Raw genomic sequence first — 20,318 nt, 5'->3', positions numbered from 1 at the left:
AAATGTGTGTGAAATCTTATGGGACTTATCTGCTAAGGTCATCAGTCCCTAAGCTTACACACTACTTAACCTAAATTATCCTAAGGACAAACACACTCGAGCAAATGTTCTAGGACGTGTCACACAAGTGATTTCTAAGTAATCTCCTCCGTTGACTGACTGCATTTCCCCAGTATCCTAATAATAATCAAAGTCTGCCACCTGCTTTACCCATCACTGAGCTATGTGATCATCCATTCCTTATCCCTACAGTGCATTACATGCAGGTATTTGTATGAACTGACTGACTCCAACTGTGACTCATTGATATTATAGACATAGGATGCTACTCTTTTTTGCTTTTTGAAGTGCACAGTTTTACTTTTATGAATGTTTTAGAGCAAGTTAACAATCTTTGCACCACTTTGAAATCTTCTCAAGGCCTGACAGAATATCTTTGCAGCTTCTTTTAGACAGTGCTTCATTGAAGGTAACTGCATCATCTGCAAAAAGTCTGAGATTACTGTTAATGTTGTCTGCAAGGCCATTAATATACAACATGAACAGCAACAATCCCAATATACCTCTCTCAGCCACATCAGAAGTTAGTTCTTCATTTGTTGATAACCCTCCATCCAAGATAATCTGCTGTATCATCTCTAGCATAAGTCCTCAATCCAGTCACAAATTTTGATTAATAACCATGCGATTGTACTTGTGGTAGTAAGTATAGGTATGGCACTGAATCAAATGCTTTGCCAAAATAAAAATAAAAAATCTGCATCTACCTTAGAGCCTCGATCCAGAGCTTTCAGTATATCATGGGAGAAATGTGTGAATTGATTTTCACATGACATTTCACATGGCATATAGAGTCTAAGGTTTGAGTTCAAAATATGTTCTAAGTTACTCCAACAAATCGATGTCAAGGGTATTGGATAGTAATTTTGTGAATTGCTTCTACCACCCCTTTTGTAAATGTGTGTGACCTGTGCTTTCTTCCAACTTCTGGGCAGCTTTTTGTTTGAGAGATCTACAATATATTAGAGTTAAAAGAGGGGCTAACTCATTCACAAATTTGGTATGGAATCTGGTAGGGATTCCATCAGCCCTGGAGTTTTGTTCAGCTTTAGTGATTTCAGTTATTTTCTGAACTCCACTGACACTAACATTTACTTCAATCATGTTTTCCGTGGTATGAGGATTAAATAGGGGCAATTTTCCTCGGTTATAATTTGTAAAGGAACATTTAAAATGGAATTAGACCTTTCTGCTTTTACTTTCCTAGCGGCTGTGTCAGTTCCTGTCCACTTGCAAGTGGCTGGACACTAATTTTGATTTTGCTAACAGCCTTTACACACCACGAGAATTTCTGTGGGTTGGGGAAACAGAATTTAACAAAATTCTGCTAACAGTTGTTATATACACAGATTAACACCCATGTGCGAACAAAAATTTTTATTAGGTGGAGCAAGGCCACCGCTTAATCTTACAAAAAGATAAACTTTCTTCAATAACAAAAAGCTTCTTGTCCTACCAAAATTTTATAACAAGTCAAAGAATATGCCACGTTATTGAATTGAAATATTAGCAACTGAACTGAATTTACGTTCCTTTGTTGGGTTTTCTCTCGATGCTTTCCGGCGGATGCCGAGGAAGTAGACGGGCACAGAGTCCAGGGTCAATGGCCGCCGTAGCGAAGATGTGGTACCTGTACGTTCCGGCTGCATCAAAGTATCTTCCAGGCGGCAGTCCACGGCGGGTCAAAATATGCCTGTTTCCCTTTCTTCTGGCTATTTAACATGGCGGCTCCAGTCTTCCTCCGCTGATTACGAAGTGATGATTGGCAGCTGTTGGCAATCCCTGACTGGTGGATGGTGATATCACAGTGTGACCATCCGTGCCAGAAAAAGGCTTGTAAGGCTCATGTGCATGCATAGTTCATGGCTGATTGAATGTTTGGTGGGAACACCTCTAGCACCATCTGGCGGAACGCGCCTGCACTAAGTTGCAGGTGCCACTTAACTCTGCCGCAGTAGCCGACCATTGCGTTTGTGTGGCTGTGCGCGCCATGGCAACAGTAGTCACTGAAATTTCCAGAATGAAACTTTCACTATGCACCAGAGTCAGAATCAAAGCTGTGAGGATGGGTCATGAGTCATGCTTGGGTGGCTCAGTTCGTAGAGCACTTGCCTGCGAAAGGCAAAGGTCCCGAGTTCGAGTCTCGGTCCGGCACACAGTTTTAATCTGAAAGGAAGTTTCAGTCACTGAAGTCTTCACACATTGCTCTCTTGTTGGCCAAATGCATTTTATTCAGTACCTCTCTATCCATAGCCCTACGTTTTGTTTTAAATCTGTTATACAGTTGTCTTTGTTTCTTTACAGTGACTAATACCATGGACCATCCCCCCACTCCCCAAAATTATGAACACTTCTACTGGGTTCATATCTATCCAGCACAAGGTCAAACATTCTTTTGAACTTGAGGCATAGATCCTCTACATGCTCCTGTCCTGTGCTAAAAATTTCAGTTTTGTTATTGAGATATGGCATTACTTCATTTGGATCTAGTATACTGAACATATGTATCCTTCTACTCATTTTAAGTGCCCTTTGTACTTTGGTAATCATTGATACTGGTTTTGTTGTGGATGTCATCAAAGAGGATGGGTCTATTTGTTGTCATTATATCTAAAATATTTCCATCATGAGTGGGATTCCAGACCATCTGTTCAAGGAAATTTTCAGAGAAGGCATTTAGTAATGTTTCACAGGATGTCTTGTCATACTCATCATTAACAATTCTGTAATTTTCTCAATTGATTACTGGATGATTAAACTGAACACAGATGATTTAAGTATGATTAGAGAACTTAAGTAAAAGTGAACTGACGTTTTCTTGAAAGTTTTCACTTGCATCCATAGATGAGTCTAGTGTTCGATATGCTTACCCTTGATACTGAGTCTTGCTCAAACAATCTCTCACACAGCTTCAATTTCTGTTTCAGGGGAATAGAGTGTCTTGTCTATTGTGACAAATACACCAACTTTATTCACATTAGCCCTTCCTTTCAATATGTGCTTAAATTTTCTCCAAAAATCTCACTGTTATCAACTTTAGGTTTGTACCAGCTTCCTGTACCCAATGTTAGGCAAGCTTCACAACTTTTCATGAGTGCCTCGATGTCTGGAACTTTGTTGTGAATGCTTCAGTAGTCAATTCCATGGATTACAAGGATTACTTGTATGCACCTCATATACATTCATCTACATGGGTAGCATCCTCTGATGTGTGGTGCACACTTGACTCAACCCTGTTGTACAAGTACAGGAAGTTTTAGCCTAGCTTGTCACAGAAGCTTTGATGTTTTTGGTTCAATCCTTCAATTCAACTCAGAACCACAGAGCCACAATCACTTCTGAGGAAACTGCTGCAAATTGTGAGCTTCATTGAAATGCCATGCACTAGTCTGATCTACTCAATCTTTTTGCCAATTGCTGGAATGATCAAAATATGGCCTCAGAGCCCAGACAACAGGCATAGTTTGTTCTGACATGTACTGCAATCTGCAGTTGTTTGCACTTCTCAATGGCTGCCTCTTCACCATGTTGAATGAAACTCACAGGCATTCACACTGAGCTTACCTGGTGTTCCTTCATGTCCCTTGCTGCCATTTCCCTATTTGCCATATGTCTGAACTGCTAACAATTAATAGACCCTATCCTTTTGTGTATGCCTCCTCTTGACACAGAACAAAGCAGGTTTCCCAAAAGGTGAAGTAAATCACACTGGCTGAGTTTTAGTTTCAGTGAAAAAGAGCTCCTCAAACCTGTTGGTTATGCAGATCAGTGTAACATCCTGAGTCCTAATTGCTGCCTGTCTAACCTGTTAGAGGATGCTTAGACCTACAGCTTACACGCCACTTACAGGCAAGCAGGTGAGCACTAACAGATCCTGTACTACCTGCAGAGGAGACAGGATCCACAGGATAAGTTAGTAATTGAGGTATTTCTGGTACACAACTCTTGGGAGCTCTCTCAACGCACCCATTCCTAGCAGCTGCCAATCACTTGACATTTGTCAGGGTGATTTCCAGCTGCTTACAAATGTCATATAACTCATCCTGTGTTCAAGAACAACAATCGCAGTGAGCCTGCATTGTGGCTGGTGCAATTTTTGTACAGGACAGTGAATAAATATCTTTAAACTAAGCCTGCTGACTACCTTTTTATCTGATGAGCTAGTTTCCTTTAAGGACTGAAGCAATTAGTCCACAGAATGAGATTTCTATTAAGTCAACAGAAGGAGCAGTGGTGAAAATTCATAGATCCCTAAAACATATTGATTTTTTGGTTGCTAACAAATTTGAAAATAGCCCTAATTTATGATAAATGTAGATAATATACACTCCCTTCAAATGGAAAAATAGATGTAATATGATATGTTGGGTGTAACACTATCTGTGCTACAGTAACTAAATCAGAAACATTGATTTACTATGAAATAGCTTAACTGCATGACAATGGTAACTTCTGAACATTCTCAAAAATTTGAACTTACTTGCATTGATATACTCTGAAATTCAGAGTGAACTATTCTTTAGCAGTAGCTGTAAATCACAGATGCTCATTTGCTATGAAATAAGTTATCCGAAACACTTGCAAGTTGCAAAAATTTTCAAAAATATGCTTTCATAAACATCCAAAAATTCTCAAAATTAACCAATGGGGACTTCACCAATGATAGCGGCAGTGGAGGCGATGATGTTGTGACCAGTGTGGCAGCAGCTGTGAGTGGAATATCTTGACAAGAGAGCAGTATGCTCTGAGTTTTATGCCTGTACAGATGTGTATTGAGTTGTACCGCTAGAAATAATAAAATCCAGTTTATCTGCAACTATGCCATTATTAATCAATGGCTTTATTCTTTCCCAGGGTAAAGATCCACAAACCTATTTCTCACATAATTATGCAATGAAGTTAGGGAACAACTGTTTTTGAGCGAGGACAGGTATCTGTTCTCAAAACTTCCTAAAAGAGCAATATTTAAGTTTAGGCCTACAATTGATGATAATAGTAAGAGTGTGTGGCAACCTAGCAACAATCAAGTTTTCCATGAGGAAATTCTTTGTGCAGAGCTGCAGCTACAATGTAGCAATGATTTCTGATTCAGCTTGCTCTAAACTTGTCTTGTGTATGCATGTTTTGTATCTCTCTCCAGTGAAAAAGAGCACCTCAAACCTGTAGGTTATGCAGATCAGTGTAACACCCTGATATACCCATTGATATTAACTACCTTGTTCATTCCACCTGGAATACTACACTGGTGACCCCCCCATCAAACTATGCTACTATCTACAAGCTATGTTATGTTATTTAACCCATCTTTCTCACAACAATAGTGGAGCCATCACATGACTTAGTGGCTGAAGGCCAGCAATTACAAGACTTTGACTTATTGAATTCAGTGCTTTTCAACAACAGCAACAAATCTTGCCTATGGTTAAACTTGAAAGTGACATTCTCTTGCACAATGCTAGAGTGCCAACAATGACATTCTTGTACCTGAAGGAACTGTACCAATTATTTATCTTCTGTTAACTTCAGATATGAATGCCAGCCTTCCACAACCAAACTAGATACTTTTCAACAAATGACCATGGACAGACAGGGACTGATGTTTGGTCATATTGAGACTTCCATGTCATGTACAATGTTTCTGAACATGCTTGCATTGTGATACACAATCTATTTGGTAAGGCCAAGCATGGTCAATCTCCTGGATTTTACCTTCATGCTGTAACCTCCTCATGAGAGCTCATCCACTATCACTCTCCACCCAATTACAGTGCTACATGGATCTCAGAATTTTCACAGCAAACCTATGTGGCTTAATTCACTTCCCAAACTGCCATCCCTCCACCCTGAACAACCAAATATGTGGTTCACTGTCATCAAGTTCATTTTCACAATCATGGCATTTCCAATGACAGTTTTTAGTCCTCATTAGTGAAGTTATATTGTCACCCCCATCGATCAACAAATACAGTGTGGTGAAGACTGCACTCATTCAACATCTCACCTGAACACTACAATAGCAGCTATGTCATGTAATCTATGAGAAATATGTAAGCACATAAGTGCCTTCTCAGCTCTGGAGGCATCTCCAGCATTTAACTGACCCAGTGCTCATGCCAGATCACACTTTGTGGACACTATTGATTGTGAAGTTACCTATTCCCCTACAATTAGCAATGATCTTGCATGAGGTTGAACTATTGGAGAGAAGGTTAATTTTAGCAGACTGACTTCTTGCAGCATTGCATCATCACCACTGGATTAATTCATTGGACAACTACGACCGACCGTGACTTAGCCAGGGTACGGACTGTGACTCATGACAGCATGCAGCTGAACGGTCTGAGTGCTCACAGATAACTCCAAAGACAATATCACTCCCGGCCACTCAGGTGACAACCTTCACTCAGCCAAAACAGACTGACAGACAGCTGTCAACAACACTCTGTCTGTTGACAAAATGATGTCTCTGCTGCTTTCAAGCACATTTTGGTGATAAAGGTTGCAATTGCAAGGCAACTCATGATTACTCAAAGCCACGCAGGATTAGCCGAGCGGTCTAAGGCGCTACAGTCATGGACTGTGCGGCTGGTCCCAGCGGAGGTTCGAGTCCTCCCTCGGGCATGGGTGTGTGTGTTTGTCCTTAGGATAATTTAGGTTAAGTAGAGTGTAAGCTTAGGGACTGATGACCTTAGCAGTTAAGTCCCATAAGATTTCACACACATTTGAACATTTTGATTACCCAAATGGGAAGAATGATCATGCCACCAATTCAAGTCGTTTACTGCCTTGACATATGAGACAACATCACTGCACAGCATTTGAACTGCACTTCCAACTAATACTTTCGTGTTGACCCAGTGTCTAAAGTGAGTATTATTCCATGTGATCTACCACAAACAGAAAAAAAAAAACTTTATACGCCTTTCAACTTCAGGTGGCGAATGATTCACACATCACAATGTATGGAACCACACCTAGAATGCTGGACTTTGGTTTAGAAGACAAGTTCTCTCTGGAATTTCTCATTGCTGATGTCAATGAACTAGTATTGGAGGCTGTTTTTCTAAGGCATTTTCACTTCTGCCCCCACCAGTTTGGAACTCTTTTTCTTCACAGCATCAGACATTTTGTCACTGGAATTATCTGCACTCCACCATCCGTCACACAACCAGTGTCTATGGATTGCAGCTCGCAAACTGTCAATTCAGTTGGCAAATACAAACACTATCAACAGTTACTTCAAACCTGCCTGTCATCAGCACTGTAAATACAATGTGGAAGACAGGAACACTATAAAAGACAAAAGGAAATGCAACCTTTCTATAAGTGACATAATTTACATGGCAGAAAACAAGCTCACTACTGTACATACATATCTGGAACAGCTCATTTGGAAGTAGTTTATCTTTCAACTTCTCTCATCATGAATGAGTTGGCAGATGTGGGACAGACTGCAGCAGACACTCACACAACCTTGGATCAGCCTGTAACAGCATCATTAGCACCTGTACAGGTCAGTAAAATGTGTTGCTCTTCTGGTGCCAGTGCCACTGTCATGTGTGTTATTCCCACCTAATCTGCAAGTGCAATTCAAACTGTGTGCTATCAGTAACTGCACAATTCATAAAATAAAAACCACACTGAATTCACTAGTCTAACACAGAGCATGTAGACTGGCTTCTGATAGACTCTCTGAGGTTAAGTTGGTTATACAGGGTGTTACAAAAAGGTATGGCCAGACTTTCAGGAAACATTCCTCACACACAAATAAAGAAAAGATGTTATGTGGACATGTGTCCGGAAACACTCAATTTCCATGTTAGAGCTCATTTTAGTTTCGTCCGCCTATGCTCAATGGAGCATGTTATCATGATTTCATACAGGATACTCTACCTGCACTGCTAGAACATGTGCCTTTACAAGTACGACACAACATGTGGTTCATGCACGATGGAGCTCCTGCACATTTCAGTCAAAGTGTTCTTACGCTTCTCAACAACAGATTCGGTGACCAGTGGATTGGTAGAGGCAGACCAATTCCATGGCCTCCAGCTGTCCTGACCTCAACCCTCTTGACTTTCATTTATGGGGGCATTTGAAAGCTCTTGTCTACGCAACACCGGTACCAAATGTAAAGACTCTTCGTGCTCGTATTGTGGATGGCTGCGATACAATATGCCATTCTCCAGGGCTGCATCAGCGTATCAGGGATTCCATGCGACGGAGGGTGGATGCATGTATCCTCGCTAACGGAGGACATTTTGAACATTTCCTGTGTTTGAAGTCACACTGTACGTTCTGTTGCTGTGTGTTTCCATTCCATGATTAATGTGATTTGAAGAGAAGTAATAAAATGAGCTCTAACATGGAAAGTAAGCGTTTCCGGACACATGTGCACATAAAATATTTTCTTTCTTTTTGTGTGAGGAATGTTTCCTGAAAGTTTGGCCATACCTTTTTGTAACACCCTGTAGAAGAGTTATTGCAAGCCAAGATTCTTGGACAGTTCAGTAGTCTTTGGGCCTCACACATTTGGTTGGTTGTGGGGATTAAAGGGACCAGACTGCTACGGTCATCGGTCCCTTCACACATTTGGCTCCTACTTGTGAAGATCAGCACTTTTAGACTATTTGGTGACTATCATGCTCTCAGCTCCTCCACAGTAACAGACAGTTACCCAATCCCAAATATTCTGGACTTTGCACAGTATTTGGCAGATGCCTTAGTTTTCAGAGTGTTGGTTTATAAGAAAGCATATTTATAGTTTACTATGAACCCTGAGGACATTCCAGAGACAGTTGTCATCAACCCTTTCAGACTATATGAATTTCTTCATATGCCACATGAACTTAAAAGCACAGCACAAACATGACAAAGATTTATAAAAAGTGCTCTTTTTACATTCCCTTTCTGCTTATTTGGATGACATGTTGGTTTTCTCTACTTTCCATGAGGAACATGAAGAGCATTTCAGAATAGTTTTTGACACTCTACACAAACTTGGTGTCATCGTCAACAGTGATAAATGTCAATTGAGACAGTGTCAAGTTACCTTCCTTTGTTTCCCGCAGTGACACATGGCCTACATCTCAACATGCCAAATTCGTTTGTTATTTGTGATGGTCACAGGCCTTTCATGGCTTACAATGATTTCTTGGCATGATAAATTTTTATTGTAGAAATCTGCCTAATGCAGCCACCACACAGACACCTCTTACAGGTGTATTAGAAGGCAAGTACACCTCAAGCAAAGGGACTGTTGACAGGACTCCACAGATGCAACAAACATTTCACAAAAGCAAAGACTACCTTTCCTAGACTATAATCCTGGCTCCCATACTACCTGCTGACCAACTTGCTGTCACCATGAACGTGAGAGTTTTTGTGATTGGTGCTGTCCTCCGACAGTCAATAGGAAGCATGAAGCAACCACTGCATTTCTTTTCCATAAAGCTAATGTACTCACCGTGTAAGTGGTCAGTCTATGACAGAGAACTGTTGTCAATGTAAAAAGTAATATTTCACTTTTAAAAATGACACTGAGAGCAGACCTTTGGCAGTTTATACAGATCATCATCCACTTGTGGATTCTATTTGAAATCCTGCAAAAGGTTGTCCTCAGCACCTCTGCTACTTGGAGTTCATTGCACAATTCATATCAGATGTCTAACATCAGCATGGCATGGACAATATTGTAGCTGATTTCCTTTCATGCATAAATGCTCTTTCAATAGATAATGATTTTGATAAACTTGCTACAGTGTAATTAGAGGACCCACAGTTACGGGAACTTCTGCTTGACAACACAACGGGATTGTGCATCAAAAGCCGTTACATCCCCTGTTGTTCAAAACAAGTTCTATGTGATGTCTCCCAAAACTACATTCATCCACTTGTACAATGCACCATGAGGTGAGCCATTTTCAAGAAACTGCACAGACTTAAATACCCTGGATCTGTCCAACAACAAAGCTTGTTACTGACCACTTTTTCTGGCCAAATTTCAATAAAGACTGTAAATCTTTGATGCAAGCATGTGCTGCCTGCCAGCATTCCAAAATAGGATGGCATACGCAGTTATGACTTGGCCATTATGCTACTTCTAAGGGCCATTTTCAGCACATACGTTTAGACCTCATTGAGCCCCTTTCCAATTCAAATGGGCTTAGTCTATTCTTTCACTGATTGACAGAGTAATTTACTGGGTTGAGGCTAAACCAATTCCAGATGATACTGATGAAACAACTGCAAAACTATTTTTCAGATAATGGATTTTTTTTTGTTTTGGTTGCCCTGCCACAATAACAACAGACCTAGACAAGAATTCAAGTCAGCAGTTTTTACCGAATTCTGTCATGTGTGTGGTGTCAAACACTTTTGAACAATAGCTTACCATTCACAAAGTAATGATCTCATAGAATGCTGGCACCTCACTGTAAAAACTGCTCTCTTGTGCCATTTAGGGGAATGGACAGCCACCCCTAGGTGTGCATGTGCATCTCTCATGGAACTGTTTTATGGAGAAACCCTCTCTCTTCTGGTAGGTTTTGCAGAACCTTCACAACTGGCTACAGACAAAGAACTGTTGCAGACTGTCTGTAGAGTCAAACAAGATATTGCACATCTAAAGATACCACACGTGCATAGACCCCAGGACATGTTCATCCACAAAAATCTACAGGACAGTAACCACATAATGCTTCATGATGATACTATCTGACCTGCATAACACCCACCATATTCAAGACATCATGAAGTAATTAGAAGAGGTAACAGTACCTATGACATTTTGCTGCATGGTAAATTGACCACTGTTATGGTCAACATTCTGTACTTAAATGGCATTGACCCTGCATGATGCCATCAATACACCTCAGAGTATCAGTAATCTCACAGATGATATTTTGTATGTTTACCTAGATGACAGAGTAATGAGAAGATCTCATTAAAACTTATCAGTGACACTCTTGTTGTGGAAGAACAACAAGATGAGCAATGCATCTACAATGAGACACCACCAGAAGCATTCTCCTGACAGTATCATCTCTTATTGGAAGTTGATCCATATTCCATCACTTCCACATTTTCTGCAGATGGGTTTCTCAGTCACAGCTGCTAAAAGGTGCCCCCAACCCCAACTTCGGTCATCAAAACAAGACACATTTACTGCATTTTCCCCATTGCCTCCCCCCACCCCCCCCCCCCCACCCCCCTTGAGTGCCACTTCTTTTGTCTGCTACTGGTCATACCAGCTCCACCATTCCATTGCAGCAAGAAATGGTCCACCTATGCCTCGCCGCACTTGCAACCAGCCAGGGCATTGGTGTTTGCATACACCTGTGTGAAGTTAGCAGGAGCATCCCCCCCCCCCCCCCCCCCCCTCAATCCCCATGCTCCACACTCCCCCAAGGACAGGAGGTGGACTGGGAGGTGGGGTGGGGAGGGAATGGGAGTGTGGGGGGTGCGGCTCTGTGATGACCTAGCAGTGATCAAGGTTTCTAGTGAGAAAATTCTTTGGACAGGTGTAGCATAAGTCCATGACTCATTTGGCTCTAGACTTGTGTTTGTATGCATGCATGTGTTTTGTATGTGTCTTCATCTGTTGATAAAGCATAGATATTTGGTATTTACTCCTTCATTTCATATGGAATATCTCTGCCCACATCTACACAAAAAGTGTATTGTAACACATGCGAATGTTTGAAATTTCACAATGCTTCATGATACACCCAAGTACTAACACAATCAATTAAAGCTTATGTAGAAGTGACATGAACAGTAAAATATTAGAATATAGAATTTTCAATCAGCAAATTAATCTGTTATGAACTGTCTCACTCAAAGGCAATTTCAGAAGTCAGCATTTATATGTAAATAAATGTGTGGATTTCATGGAATTTTTTATGTAGCTGATTCTGTAACAACTTCGTCACTGGTGTGCCAAGGATGATCACTACTTTATCTCAGTCCAAATTTCAAAAATTTTGGAGGAGCAACAATACACATCTTCTGCTTGGAGTAGCTAAAGATGTTAATAATTCCTTACTGTAAACTATTATAGCAATGAGTTATTTTCTTCCCACATCTGGTACACATTTTCTACTTACCTGCTATTGAAAGAGCTAACTTAAGAAAAAGTCTTTTCTACTCGTAGACCTTAAGCTTATAGATGGTCTTGTGCAGTGTGCAGCAAGTTAAATATGACAAAATTACATCAAACACAAAGAGTTAACAACAGAATCACAGTTACAAAGATGAAATGTTGTTCAAAATTGACTCACAACACAAAAGAAAATTCTTACTTATATATGCAAATATGGTCTAATTAAGCAGCTATTCCATCACATGTCTTCTGTCGCCTTAATGGTATAAAGAATTTGTCTACAAACATGGTTAGACATACAAGCAATACATGCAATTTAATCAAGAAACCAAAAATGAAGAAAATAACATTACACTGAGATGACGAAAGTCCCGAGATACCTCCTAATATCATATTGGATGTCATTTCACCCAGTGTAGTGCAGCTCCTCAATGTAGCATAGACTCAGCAAATTGTTGGAAGTCTCCTGCAGAAATACTGAGCCATGCTGCCTCTGCAGTTGTCCAAAAGTGTTTCCGGTGCAGGATTTGGTGCATGAACTGACCCCTCAATTATGCCCCATCAATGTTCAGTGGGATTCATATCAGGCAATCTGGGTGGCCAAACTATTTGCCTGAATTGTCCAGAATGTTCTTCAACCAATCATGAACAATTGTGGGCTGGTGATGATCCCATCATTGTTTGGGTACTTCAAGTCCATGAATAGCTGCAAATGATCTCCAAGTAGTTGAACATAACCATATAAAGTCAATGATCAGTTCAGTTGGACCATAGGACCCAGTTCATTCCATGTAAACACAGCCCACACCATTATGGAGCCACTTCCAGCTTGCCTTCTTGGTAACTTGGGTGCATGGTTTCGTGTGGTCTGCGCCACACTCATACCCTACCACCAGCCCCTACCAACTGAAATTGGGACTCATCTTACCACAGCATGGTTTTCCAGTTGTCCAGGGTCCAACCAATATTGTCAAAAGCCCAGTAGAGGTACTGCAGACAATTTCAAGTTGTTAGCAAAGGCACTGGCATCAGTTGTCTGTTGCCATAGGCTCTAACACCAAATTTTGCCACACTGTCCTAATGCCTATGTTAATTGTAGATCCCACATTGATTTCTGTGGTTATTTCGCACAGAGCTGCTAGTATTAGCACTGACATTGTGACGTTTCCCTGCTTTATTTCTTTGTAGATGGTCCTCAGTGTCGACATACTGCATTGTGATACTGACTGAAAAATTGGAGGTGGAACTTCAACACTGACTACTGCAAATAATGTAGCAGACGGATGCACAGTTGCGCTCCACAGTTCTTTACTTTCACTGTCCACCCCATCCCCCCCCCCCACCTTCCCCCCCACCCCCCCCACCCCTCAGTATACACAGTTAATATGGCCAGTGCACTATTTTTTAACTTTCGATAAGCCTCATTAATAGTTTTGGGGGATACATCAGTATACTGCTATAATAGTTTACTGTTAAATATCTGTGAGCAGTAAAAACTGAACCACACAGTTCACAGTTCTTGCCATGTAATACAGTATGTACTGAACAGGCACTGTCCTTGTTTTAACATATGGCCTATTTGTGTCACACTTATTTCACAGGTAAGTTGTTGATCTAACCAATACAAGTTCATCATCTGAAAATCTGGCTGTCTCAGCACCAAAAATTGGGCCCTTATATATCATCACAATAAAAGGCACTGAAACTACACATTGTTTAATGTTTAATTTCCAGAAATTGCGCAGACACCATGCTTCAGTTGTTAAGTGAAGGCTATATGTCATAGTGTTGTCTGTGATGAGAGGTAATGCCTGAAATTTAGTATTCTTGGCACACTCACAGAATATTAAATTCTCTAACAATTTTTGAAATGGAATGTTCCATGCATCTAACTCCAACTAACATTCTGCATTCAAAAACTGTTAATTCACATTGTGTGGCCATAAACCCATTAAAAAGCCATTTCACATGAATCGCCTGAGTACAGTCCACCTTCGTAGCGCAGCAGTAGCATTATCACCTACCACGTGAGGGGGCCCAGATTTGATTCCCGGCAGGGGCTGGGTGTTGTATGACCTTCATCATCATTTTCATTGTCACTGACACACAACTGAAAATACACTCCTGGAAATTGAAATAAGAACACCATGAATTCATTGTCCCAGGAAGGGGAAACTTTATTGACACATTCCTGGGGTCAGATACATCACACTGACAGAACCACAGGCACAGAGATACAGGCAACAGAGCATGCACAATGTCGGCACTAGTACAGTGTATATCCACCTTTCGCAGCAATCCAGGCTGCTATTCTCCCATGGAGACGATCGTAGAGATGCTGGATGTAGTCCTGTGGAACGGCTTGCCATGCCATTTCCACCTGGCGCCTCAGTTGGACCAGCGTTCGTGCTGGACGTGTAGACCACATGAGACGACGCTTCATCCAGTCCCAAACATGCTCAATGGGGGACAGATCCGGAGATCTTGCTGGCCAGGGTAGTTGACTTACACCTTCTAGAGCACGTTGGGTGGCACGGGATACATGCGGACGTGCGTTGTCCTGTTGGAACAGCAAGTTCCCTTGCCGGTCTAGGAATGGTAGAACGATGGGTTCGATGACGGTTTGGATGTACCGTGCACTATTCAGTGTCCCCTCAACGATCACCAGTGGTGTACGGCCAGTGTAGGAGATCGCTCCCCACACCATGATGCCGGGTGTTGGCCCTGTGTGCCTCGGTCGTATGCAGTGCTGATTGTGGCGCTCACCTGCACGGCACCAAACACGCATACGACCATCATTGGCACCAAGGCAGAAGCGACTCTCATCGCTGAAGATGACACGTCTCCACTCGTCCCTCCATTCACGCCTGTCGCGACACAACTGGAGGCGGGCTGCACGATGTTGGGGCGTGAGCGGAAGACGGCCTAACAGTGTGCGGGACCGTAGCCCAGCTTCATGGAGACGGTTGCGAATGGTCCTCGCTGATACCCCAGGAGCAACAGTGTCCCTAATTTGCTGGGAAGTGGCAGTGCGGTCCCCTACGGCACTGCGTAGGATCCTACGGTCTTGGCGTGCATCCGTGCATCGCTGCGGTCCGGTCCCAGGTTGACGGGCACGTGCACCTTCCGCCGACCACTGGCGACAACATCGATGTACTGTGGAGACCTCACGCCCCACGTGTTGAGCAATTCGGGGGTATGTCCACCCGGCCTCCTGCATGCCCACTATACGCCCTCGCTCAAAGTCCGTCAACTGCACATACGGTTCACGTCCACGCTGTCGCGGCATGCTACCAGTGTTAAAGACTGCGATGGAGCTCCGTATGCCACGGCAAACTGGCTGACACTGACGGCGGCGGTGCACAAATGCTGCGCAGCTAGCGCCATTCGACGGCCAACACCGCGGTTCCTGGTGTGTCCGCTGTGCCGTGCGTGTGATCATTGCTTGTACAGCCCTCTCGCAGTGTCCGGAGCAAGTATGGTGGGTCTGACACACCGGTGTCAATGTGTTCTTTTTTCCATTTTCAGGAGTGTACTTGCAATATGGCAGCCAAATTCCGAAGGGGATATCCTGGCCAATAAATGCCATATGATCATTTCGTTTACTTGAATACAAATGACAGCTCTACCATAGCATTGCCCTTTTATACCTCAAGTACATAATATTAATGCCATCTTTATACATGCATATAACTATCCCATGACTTCTGTCACCTCTGTGTAAGTCTGACAAACACTTGATGCACTTGTAGGTGTAATTTAAACTGAGAAAGCTCACAGGACCCTTCTGAAATCAGAATAATGATGCATTTCAGCTGCCAGAAACATGTACAGTTTGGTCAATATAATATGGATAGATAAAAAATGGATAGATAAAAATGCACTCATCAAGTGGCAGTTGTGGATATGTACAAGCTTTTGGAGCCAGTGGCTCCTTCATTTGGCAGAAGTGTTGAGAGGCAAGTGAGAGAGATGAAGGAAAAATGCTGTTGAGTTTTAGGAAATGGGAAAGGTTACTAAGAACCCCAGGTCAGGAGAGACTTATTGGATGGGATGAGAGACAAAGACTGATTGTTGGTATCTGCACCAAGAATGGGAAATCTGAGAACTTAAAGGTGGAAGATAAAGTAATAAGCAAGACAGACATTACTGAAAAAACATAGTGAAAGAGTCACTAAGAGAAGAACATTATACTTGGTAGACTAGAGCAGGGTGAGTGGGGAGGGTGTATAAACAGGTCAGAAAATAAAAAATATAGAAAATTAAAGGGGAGCAGAGAGAAAGAATAGTTACTGAAAAGAAATGCTAAAGCCACATAAATTAAAGTAAATTTAGGACAGGCTGACAGTGAGTACCAAGCATGTGTTATAAAGTCAGCTGTCACCTGTGGAGTTCTGAGACATTGACATCAGGGGAGAATCCAGATTGCACATGTGGTAAAACGGGCACCAAGGACATTCCTGTCATGTTGTAGAGTGTTTGTTGTCAGTATTCACCCTCTGTTTACACTCATTCATGTGAAATGATAACTCGCACAAAAGCAGAAGGCCAAACAGTGTTTCTATTTTTATAGTATGTGTTTCACTAGTTACAAGGCTTGTGCAGGTGGTGTTAGAATGGTGTATTGGGCAAGTCTTCAGTGGGCCAATCACAGTGGTAGGAACCATAGTGTAGGAAAATAGGTGCATAAGGAGCATAAGGTCTGACCATGAAAATGCGACGACTCAGAAAGGGAGGGGACGACGAAAAGTCATTCTAGACAGGGTGGGTAAAATATTGGACAGAATGGACCTCATTTCAGAGCACAGTTTGAGGAAGTCATAGCCCTTTCAAAGTAGCTGATTAATACACACATACATTCAATACCAGGATAGTACTGAGTGACAATAAGGTGTACTCCTAAGTTATTTTGTGGATGGATGACCAGTACCAGGATTGCATGTGATGGCCCAGGAAATCTGCTCTTGAACTAGACTGGTGGGATAATTATGTACAGTGACGGCTAAGGTGAAAGTGGTGGTGTAATGGTGTAAAGTGTCTGCAGCTGAACAAATACACTGGTGTCCAAAATTAAAGCAACAAATGGAAATTTTGCAAGGTTGCATTTATTTTGCCACAAAACAGTATAAACAGGTGATAGCAAAGTAGAAACAATGTAAAAAAATACATAACATAAACAACTGCAACATGCATAAGAGTAGATGAAAATGTTCTTCATTTTTTCCAAACAGATTTGCACACACACTCTGACAACTGGTTAATGCACTCACTGTGGGTTGGGACCACATGTGGCAGCAATATATGCCTGACAACAATGGAGCATGCTGTGAATAATGTAATCAATGTCATGTTGAGGCAATAATGCCCATTCTTCCTGTGGAGCTGCTCGCAAGTCTTGGAGAGTGGTTGGTGGATGCTGACATGATGAAACCTGTCTCCCTATTGCATTCCAGCCATGCAGTATGGGATTCATATTGGGAGAGTGAGCAGTCCATGTCATGCATGTAGTGTCTTCTGTTTCCAAGAAAACATCAACCACTCATGCTCTATGAGGTCAAACATTATCGTCTATCAGTATGAAGCTTGGGCACGCAGCATCTTGCAACAAATGTACATTAGGTCCCAAGACCCTGTCATGATGCCTGACAGCAGTTAAACCTTTCTGATTCACCCTAAAATTTCATGAAGAGGTTATTAGAGTGGTCAACATAATCCTTGCCCACACCATTCCTCCTCCATATAAGTCTCTTTCCACAATGTTTGGGTCTCAAAATTGTGTTCCACATTCCCTTAAGATGCAAATCCATCAAGAATCACTCTCTAGACCAAATTGAGACTCATCTGTGAAAATAATATTGGCCCACTCTTTGATCATCCAGGTGACATGTTGACGAATCTGCTCTAAGCATTCCCTCTGTGAAGATGCATCAGAGGCACACATACAACATGTCTCTGACAATAAAGGCAACTCTGTCAAAGCCTTCTCTACACTGTTTGCCTCGATAAAACATGTCCAGTGGAAGCTGCGAGGTCCAATGCCAGTTGCTACGCAGTACTAAGGTGGTATGGTTATGCCTTTACAGCCAAATAACAGTTCTCTCTTTCTGATATCACAGGTGGCCGGCCCTTCTCTGGTCTCTGTGGTACAGTTTTGGTCTCTATAAACTGTCGCCACTTCTGGGAAACAACAGAACAATTCACATTAAGCCATCAGGCCATATGAGTTTGCAACTGAAGGGCATCCATTCTTCCTATGGCCTCCCATTGCAGAGAGTGTGGTAGGTCTCTCCCCTGTGCCATGGTGTACCATCTGTGACTGTGTACACAGATACTGTGAATGTGGGACTACCCGGCAAGCACTACTCCGTTTGATAGATGCCATGACGTCACTGTTGGCATGGTTTTCTGTTGATCAAAATGCGATCTTCTGTGCAGAACATAATCATACAGACATCCATTGGCAGTTTGTATGAGTATATTATGAATTAAACAGAGGTTGGGGAAACAGCAGTTTTTGTCTTAATTGTCTTAATTTTGGACACCAGAGTATGTTTGCCTTGAATGCCAGGGCTGAATGGTAGGGAATGTTTGACATGAAAGGATGGCAACTGTCAAAATGTAATTACAATTTTTTTTTGCAGGTTTGATATGAACAGAAGTGTATAGATGGCCCACAGTGAGGATGAGGTCAACATCAAGAAAAGTGGCATGAGATTGGAATAGGAATATGTGAAATTTAATTGAAAGAATGTATTTAGAGGCTCCAAAAATTTCAGTAGGTTAGCCTTACTATGAGTCCATATGGCAAAGTGTATCTGTGGGCTGAAGGCTTATGTTTCCCAGGAATCCCCATCCGTGTGACACACAAAAACATTGGCAAAGAAAGGAGGCATCCTGGTTCCCATGGCCATACCCCTGATAATGCTCTACAATATGACAGCTGTGACCTTGGCTGCTGTTTCACCACATGTACCATCTGGATTCTCCCTCTTGGCACCAATTTCTCAGAACTCTGTAGGTGGGCTCTACCATGCATAACACACTTAGCTTTCCACTCTTGTTGATACTTTCACAATCTTTTGTTCAGTAATTTACTTCTTGCTTGTTATGCTGTCTTCCATATTTAACTTCTCAGGTTTTCCAGTTCAGTCCAGTGCAGGTACCAAGAATCAATCCTATGTCCGCACCCATCCATTAAGTCTCCCCTGACCTGGAATCCTAAGTAACTCTTCTATAACTCTTCATATTTCCTAAACTTCTCAATCATTTTTCTTCCTATCTCTTCCATTCCCTTCTATCCTTCTGCCAGGTGAAGGAGCCATTGCTGTGAAAGCTTGTGTTTATCTATGTATTTTAAGTGTTTTTTTCCTGCTGCCGCTAGCTGAGCAGATTTTTCCTCTATCCGCAAACATGTTCTTTATAAACTGTGGACACCGTGAGTCTCTCACTACCGGCAAATATTTTCTTCTTCGAGAAAAGTCTGTGCACTGTTCTGGTTACATTTTGACTGGATACAAATATATAACAAAATTTTATAATGAATTTCACTGGGTATGTAAATAACATAATTTTTTTCAGATCGAGTTCCATTCTCATGTCCTGGCAGCCTGACTTGTCCACTTGACAAAACACAACTGTGCCGAGACTACGACTTCATGATGGACTGTTGCTGCTGATATATACAGGTAAGTAATTTACCATCAGTTTTGTTCAAGGAAGGAGGGAAGATTAAACAGCTTGTGGAGGATAAAGTCATTAGAGAGCTTTCACAAGCTCATACTGAACAAAGATGGAGAAAGCAATCAACTATATTCTTTTCAAAGAAATTACCATGCAATTGATCTCCATCTTCAATCCCTGTGTCACGGATGGTGTGTGGAGGAGAATAAACAGTATACCTACATCATCTCTGTTCCCTCTACCAAAATTCCTATTTTACTAATGAATGACACATGGAAAAAAGGCTGTTGTACCTATCTCTATGTAACTGGATTTCTTTGACTTTAGCATCATGGATATCATTTTGGGTGTATATAGAAGATAATAATAAGTCTCTTGCCTGATTCTGGAATATGGACTGTCAGCAATTTGTGAGTGTGGCTGGTTCATAAGACATATCATTCTTACAGCGTCACTCACTCTGTTGAACATCTCT

The 20,318-nt window shown here is 41.8% G+C and overlaps 1 long non-coding RNA gene across 1 annotated transcript in view; it reads left to right on the top strand.

The window, feature by feature from the left end:
* The window catches only part of LOC126416603 (uncharacterized), a 56,867-nt gene extending 37,105 nt beyond the window's left edge, over window positions 1-19,762 (top strand). Inside the window, exon 3 of the long non-coding RNA XR_007575482.1 lies at window positions 19,742-19,762. This is a non-coding gene — a long non-coding RNA (uncharacterized LOC126416603). The remainder of the gene's footprint in view (window positions 1-19,741) is intronic.
* Window positions 19,763-20,318: the final 556 nt, after the last annotated feature.

The sequence above is a fragment of the Schistocerca serialis genome, chromosome 8 (genome assembly GCF_023864345.2).
Source record: "Schistocerca serialis cubense isolate TAMUIC-IGC-003099 chromosome 8, iqSchSeri2.2, whole genome shotgun sequence".
In the NCBI taxonomy this organism is placed as follows: Eukaryota; Metazoa; Arthropoda; class Insecta; order Orthoptera; family Acrididae; genus Schistocerca; species Schistocerca serialis.
Note: the sequence above shows the minus strand (reverse complement) of the source record. Positions and strands in the feature narration are given on the sequence as shown.